The following is an 8,309-nucleotide window of genomic DNA, read 5'->3' as shown; positions in this document are numbered from 1 at the left end:
CTAGTTGTGAGAAACCAACTTCTACTACCACTTAAAAACTAAGAATTTTTTTTTTATGTAGTAGCTAAACTCAAAATGAGATAATTTACTTTTTTTGAAAAGGGAGGTTATACTGAATATGAACACTTAAAAAAAAAGTTTTGGCCTTTAAAACCCTAAAGCAAAACTGAAATCTTTTTTGAAACTTTAGTAGGGATTTGGCAGGCTTTTCCTCCTCTAACAAGGAGAGCACTAAACTCTTCAGCAGGCATCTCTAAAAGACCATGAATTTGCCTGGAATTTATCAGACTCCTTAAAGAATATTGCCTGTGAGGAAAAGGTCTCCATTATTTGAATGTGCTCTGTGAACCCAGTCATCAATTCCATCAATAGTGAGGCTGGTAAGCTTTTCAGAGGGAGGCTCTGAATAAAGTTGGTAAGACTTTTAATTTAGTTTTGATTTTTTTCCCCTAAAGTGAAATATTTGCTGTTCATTGATCAATGAATGACTCTGCAATTTTTTGGCATTACTCTGAAAAGTCCCCAGGCAGACTGTAATTTCCTATGAAATATAGTTGTCTTGAGGTGGAATTACACATAATAAGCTCAATATGAAAATAGGAATACAGGAGCTGTGACAGGGTGTTTTCCTTTGTATTTTCCCTTTCCCCATGCTCCTTTCCATTCCCAAAAGAATCATTTCTCTGCCTTTTAAGGGACTTTTCTTCTCTAGTTCCTGTTTTGCATTATTTTCATTTTATGGGTATAGATCAAAATCATGCTTTGGGTAGCAAAGAGCAGAAGTGCTGTGGTGCTTGAGGCATTTAAAATGTTACTGCCAGCATATTGGAGTGATAAATACAGGAAGAGATGTGAACTCAGTGGACAAATGGGAGCCTAGGAGAACATATGGAAAAAAGAGTATTATGTATGAATAAAAAATAGGAAAAAGAGAGAGGGAGGGGAAAAAATCTATTGTTGGCAAAAATTTTAGGTATTTGGTAACTAAAATCAATTTAATAAACATGAAAAGAAAAAAAAAGGTTAGGCATTGTGTGCCTACGATGTCACCTCATACTGAGAACTTTATCACCACAGTTTTCCCCTCAAGATCAGGGTCTGTATGGCACTTAATTATAGTTAGAATGGGAAACACATTAGATAACTGTTTATGCACTTACCCTAATAAACTCAATTACCACATATCAATCCAGTAGCAAAATTCTTCTAATAATAGAAACAGATACTAAAGTAGTCCTTCCTAAAGTCTCATTATTATAAAAGGAATGAGAGGGCGCCTGGGTGGCTCAGTTGGTTGAGAGGCTGCCTTCGGCACAGGTCATGATTCCAGGGTCCTGGGATCGAGTCCCACATTGGACTCCTTGCTCAGCAGGAGCCTGCTTCTCCCTCTCCCTCTGCATGTCATTCCCCCTGCTTGTGTTCTCTGTCTGTCAAATAAATAAATAAATAAATCTTAAAAAAAAGGGGCGAGTGACAGAACATGGACTAGTTTTTGATAAATTGTTTCTTTAGCTTTGTTTGCCCCACATAAAATCTCCTATTATCTATATTAGGGGGCTTATCAATATGATTAGTCTTGGTACACTCTTATTCCAATAACAAAAGCAGATGAGTCAGACATATCATTCCTTGCCCCTTGGCAGTGAGGGTGTTGGCATGTGATTTAAGTTCCACCAATCAGATGTGCCAACTCAGGACATGGAATGTTGAGCTGTTCAAGCAAATGTCATGCAAGGTCAGGATCCACTTGTTGCAGTCACCACCACAATAATGACCTGCAGCAGCCTTATCCAGAACATCTTCCTGCTAGATAGGATGGTCTCATTTACTGCTTCTTCACCTTTCAGAATTGTCTTGATGCTTCCCTGTTTTCCAAACTTGGCCCTCCAAGCTCCATCCAATAAATTTCTTTTAAGTCATCCAAAAAATTCATTTTCTCTTAAAAAACCTGAGATTCAGAGTCACACTCTATTACTGCTATTAAGAACCTGATCTGATTCAGTAGAATAAATCTTTTCTAGGAAGGGTGAGGCTAGCTGTTAGAAATCTATTATATCCAGTTAACCTGTTCTTATTCTTTTTTTTAAAGGTCTATCTAAATACAGAAAGAGGGAACTGACAGGAGATTACTCATTTACTGATGATTTCTAGTTGGCCCATATTTTTTGTTTATCATAAAAGTGGTTTTTACTGATTAAATAACTATCAGTAAAGTAGTTTTATTTTCTTTGGCTTAAAAATGGGGAGGAAAAAATGGTCTTTTCTAGGCAGCGTAGAGAAGATTTTTGTGTCTCAATTTGTTTGAGAACTTTAATTTGAACTCACACAGCCATATTTTGTTTGAGATACTTATAGAACTTAAAAATATATGTATTTTATAGACAATTTTATGTTTAAATATTTATATGAAGTTAATACACATAAATATGCAAAAGAAAAATTAAAACACCATTTGAGTGACTCACTTTTAAAAATCTCTCTTTAAAGGAACTTAGAGGTTCTATCAGGGATATGACACCTTTGTTCCAGGGATTTTGAAAACTGCAAAGTGTCTAACTTTCAAGCTAGGAGTGGATTTGTGCCTTCAGAAGTGGTCTCCCTTTTCAAGATAGGAAATTGAATTTAGTGCTAAAGGGCTAAAGCACTTTCCTTTAGAAGATCAGGATATGCCACTGTAAAAAGGATAGAGAGCTCCTTTTTAATCCTATTAATCCAACTACATTCACTTTATCTACTAGGTCAGTTAAATGTAACAATCCATTTTCAGATCTATTACAGAGTCATCTAAATTTGGGGTATTCAACTTAGGAAACTTGACTTCAGATACAATATTTGTTGTGGGGTTTGTATGCGTGATTTGTACGCTGTCAGTATTGATGCTGTGTATCATTCCTAAGGTCATCCTTCCAAAAACATACATCTTTAACACATACACCTAATCATTTTAGAATTCCCCTCTCTAGAGAAATGTAACTGTTTTATAAACATACCACAACCACAAAAAAAGAGGAAATTAAAAAATAACTACAATAATTTTGTTTTACTTAATTAAAAATAATATATGGGGATTCTTTGTTGGTTAATTTTCTTGTGTATAGATTAATAGTAAGTTATACATTTATGTAAAGATATACTGCCAAAAGAATGTGACAGGGCTGTATGTATTTAGGCATCACAAAAGATCTTAATCTAATTTTAATCCTTGTCAATAGAAATAATTTATGATTTTTTTTTTAAGATTTTATTTATTTATTTGGCAGAGAGAGAACACAAGCAGGGGGAGTGGGAGAGAGAGAGAAGCAGGCTTCCTGTGGAGCAGGGAGCCCGATGTGGGGCTCGATCCCAGGACCCTGGGATCATGACCTGAGCCGAAGGCAGACGCCTAACGACTGAGCAACCCAGGTGCCCCAGAAATAATTTATGATTTAAAACAAGTCTTTTCACTATGATATAAATTTCCCTTATATTGTTTTCTAAATATTAAAAATACTTCCCATGTATCAGTTACCAATTGCCACATAACAAATTACCCCCAAAATTTAGCAGCTTAAAATAACCAACACAAACTATCAAAAAGAGGGACACCTGGGTGACTCAGTCAGTTAAACATCTGCGTTCTGCTCAGGTCATGATCCCAGGGTCCTGGGATTGAGTCCGGCTTCTCCTTCTGTCTGCCACTCCCCCTGCTGTGCACTCTCTCTCTCTTTGACAAATAAATAAAATCTTAAAAATGACAATAACAAACAATCAAAAAGAGAAATAAAGAAAACATTTCCATTTATAATAGCATCAAACATAATAAAATACTTGATAATAAATTTAACCAAAGTGGTTTAAGATCTGTACACTGAAAACATGAAGATATTGATGAAGGAAATTCAAGAAGACACAAATAAATGAAAAGATATTCTGTGTTCATGGATTGGAAGAATTAATGTTAGTAAAGTGTCCATATGGCCAAAACCAAGCTCCAGATTAAATGGAATCCCTATCAAAATGATAATAGCATTTTTCACAGAAATAGAAAAAACAATTTTAAAATTTGTATGGAATCACGAAAGACCCTGAATAGACAAAGTGATCCTGAGAAAGAAGAACAAAGCTGGAGGCATCACAATTTCTTTTATTTATTTTTTAAAGATTTTATTTATTTATTTGAGAGAGAGAGAGATAGTGAGAGCAGGAACACAAGCAGGAGGAGTGGGAGAGGGAGAAGCAGGCTTCCCTCCGAGGAGCAGGGATCCCGATGCAGGGCTCGATCCCAGGACCCTGGGATCATGACCCAAGCTGAAAGCAGACGCTTAACAACTGAGCTACCCAGGCGCCCTGAGGCATCACAATTTCTGATTTCAAACTATATTGCAAAGGTAATAATCAAAACAATATGGTATTGACAAAAAAACAGATACAGACAAATGGAACAGAATAGAGAGCCCAGAAACAAACTCATGCATATATGGTCAATTAATTTATGACAAAGGAGCCAAGGATATATATACAATGGGGAAAAGATAGTTTCTTCAAAACAAGGTATTGGAAAAACTGGACAGCCAATTGGGAAAGAATAAAACTGGACCTCTTTCTTACACCATACACAAAAATCAACTCAAAATGCATTAAAGATTTGTATGTCACACCTGCAACCATTAAACTTCTCTAGAAGAAAAAATAAGGGTAGTTTCCTTGACAACGGTCTTGGCATAGGTATTTTGAATTTGACACCAAAAGCAAAGATAACAATAGCAAAATAAACAACTAGGGCTATATCAAACTAAAAAGCTTCTGCACAGGAAAGGAAACTGTCAACAAAATGAAAAGGCAACCTATGGAGTATGAGAAAATATTTACAAACCACATATCCTATATGGACTTAATATCCAGAATATACAAAGAACTCCCACAACTCAGGAATAAAAACCCAAATAACTTAAAAAAAAAATGGCTGAATAGACATTTTTCCAAAGAAGACATACAGAGGGCCAATAAGGACATGAAGAGGTGTTCAACATCACTAAAGTGATATCACCTCATCCCTGTTAGGATGTCTATTACCAAAAAGAGAAGAGATAACAAATCCTAGTGGGGATGGGAAGAAAAGGAAACCCTGTTTCTGGAAAATCACTAGGGAAAGATCTGGAAGTTCCTCAAGAAAATAAAAATACAACTACCATATGATCTAACAATCCCATTTCAGAGTATATATCCAAAGGACATGAAGCCATAAAGAGATATCTGTGCTTCCATGTTAATTGCAGCATTATTCAAACTAGCGAAGGTATGGCTAAGTGATTCTTGATGAGTGGATAAAGAAATATATATATATATTTTATATATATATATATAATGGAATTTATATATTCACACAATGGAATATTATTCAACTTTTAAAAAGAAAGAAATTCTTCTATTTGTGTCAATATGGATGATTAGAGAGCCTATGCTAAGTGAAACAAGCCAGATAGAGAAAGATAAATACTGCATAGTATCAGTTGCACGTATCTATAAAAGTCTGATCCATAGAAACAGAGAGTAGGAAAGTGGTTTCAGAGGTAGATGGGTGGGAAAAATAAGAAGTTGGTAAAAGGGTACAAACTATTAATTATAAGGTAAATAAAATCTGAGGATCTAATGTATAACTATAGTTGATAAAGTAAGTGAGGTGATGGATGTATCAATTAACTTGATGGGGGAATCCTTTCAAATATATACATATATCAAATTATCATGTCATACATTTGAATATCTTATAATTTTATTTGTCAATTATACCTCAGTAAAAAATAATGTAAAAGTAAAATCAAATCTTAAAAACAAAATAAATAATAAGAAACACATTATCTCACAGGCTCTTTGGTCAGGGATTGGGGCACTGCTTAATTGAATCCTCTACTTCAGGCTCTTTTATACTCAAAAATTGAAATTATATATCTCATTGATGGAATGATTAACAATAAATGATGCCTATATTTCATGGTGTCATTAATATTATTGTTCTGGTTTTGTGGCAGTCTTCTTTGGAAGTAGGGTAATGACCATATTGACTTTTTAGTTTGGATTTTAAGATTATAAAACAATTTAATTTCAAACATTTAATTGAGATTTATTTTTTATTCTTCTACTGAGATCAGCAAATAAATTACAGTAGAGTGATACACAGATCAAAGTACACCAGGATAAAAACCCCTATGATTTGATACAGGTAAGGACAAGAAGCTTGAGAATTAAATATTAAGTGACACTCTTCCAGCCTCATATTTTGTGATCTCTCAGCAGCAATTGCCACAATTGATCTTTGAATTCCAAATCCTTTTACTATTCCTTTAATGTTAAGGCCTACACCTTCTTAGCCAGTTTTGTGGGTTCTTCCTCTTACACTGTATCTCTGAATTGTAGCGTGCCAGGGTTTAGTCTTGGGTCTCTTTCTATTTTACGTATTTTTGGAACTGAATTTATTATATTTTATCTTATTTCACCCCTTTATTTTAGCATGCAATAAAAAGAAATATACATGAGTGCACACCTTAAAGAGTTTTCATATTGAACACATCTGTGTATCTAGCACTCAGATCAAGAAATAAAAAATTGCCAACACTTCAGAATCCACAACCATACCTTTTTTTAGTTATCATACTCTTTTTTAAAAAAAAAAAGATTTATTTATTTATTTTAGAGAGAGAGAGAGAGACCAGGAGCAGAGGAAGGGGCCGAGGGAGAGGAAGAGAAAGAATCCTAAGCATACTCCCCACTGAGCAGGGAGCCTGACTCAGGGCTCAATCCCACAACCCTGAGATCATGACCTAAGCTGAAATCAAGGATCTGATGCCAAATCGACTGAGCCACCCAGGCACACCAAGTCACCATACTCTCTTAAGGGTTTTGCCAGCTTCTATGGAATGATACAATTGAAAACACCACAATTCATTTATCCATACATCTATTAATAAATACTTGGGTAGTTTTCCATCTTTATTTATTACTAATATTGCTGCTATGGATACCTAGTACATGTCTTTCAGCAGACATGTGTATGTATTCTGATTAAGTGTATGAATCATAGTGTAAGCCTTCTTGTGTTCCACAACTTAGTTTTATGACTTAATACAAGCTACTTGTATAAAGTACTTGTATCAAGTACTCTGTGTTTCAATTTCCTAATTCATAAATCAGAATCAAAGAGTACTCAATTCATAGGGTTGTTATGAAATTAAATAAGTTAAATCTTTAAACTGACCAAATGATTAATGACTAAATTTTTAAGTAGCCAAATCTTTAAAGTCAAGAAGAGTGCTTGACTCTTAGTACATACTTAATACATGTTAGCTATTTTATTTCTTTTTTAGCAAATAGCATAAATTTCCACTCAGTTGCCCAGCCCCCAACCTACTGTAGCATCCTTAATTTCCTCCTTTTTCTCACAAACTCAACTTCCAATTCGTCATTGAGTTCCATGATGGCTGTCTATAAACATATCCTGAATCTATCTTTCCATGTCTTTCCATTTACTCTTTCAACTTTAGTTCACACCACTATCATCTCTCACTTGGTACTTTCCAAACTGTTCTCCTTGTTTCAGTGTTTGACTTTTTATTAATCCACTCTCAACAATAATCAAAATAATTTTATATGTATATTATATATACTCATATATATGCTTTTACATATAATGTTATATCATTCTCTGCATTGAGAGTAAAAAGAAACAAATGAACAAAAATTCAAATGGCCTCACTTTATAGCTTATTATAGCCTCTAAGACTTCATGACTTGGCCTTTCTTTCTCTCTTACTTCATCTCCTATCACTGTCCTTCTGTTTTACCACACTCTAGCCATACCGGTCTTTCTGTTCTTCAAGTGAACCAAGTTTATTCTACTTAGGGTCTTTAGGTTTATTCTCTATACTAGGAATGCTATGTCCACAGATCTTTGTAAGACTATGCTATTTTTGTCATTTAGATTTCTTCTGAAACATCCTTTTATCACATTGGTTACTGAATACTTTTCTTGATTTCTCTGTCTGCCTCCACCAAACATCATTCCCTTAAATATCATCCTATTATATTTTATTCACTGCACTCATTTCTATCTATAATAACATTGGTCTTTTGGTCACTTGTTTATTTCTTTCTCCTCTCTAGAATGAAAGCTCCACAAAAGCAAGGATTTTATCTTGTTTACTAGTTCTTTTAACAGTGCCTGGTAAATCATCTAGTTTCAGTAAATACATGAAATGAGTGAAGGAATGAAATGAACTATCCATTCAACTTCTTTTTGAAGTTTATTATGCAAATATATTTCAGAATGAACTATA

Source organism: Mirounga leonina, unplaced genomic scaffold (genome assembly GCF_011800145.1).
Source record: "Mirounga leonina isolate KUSES-001 unplaced genomic scaffold, KU_Mleo_1.0 Mir_168, whole genome shotgun sequence".
Lineage (NCBI taxonomy): Eukaryota > Metazoa > Chordata > Mammalia > Carnivora > Phocidae > Mirounga > Mirounga leonina.
Note: the sequence above shows the minus strand (reverse complement) of the source record.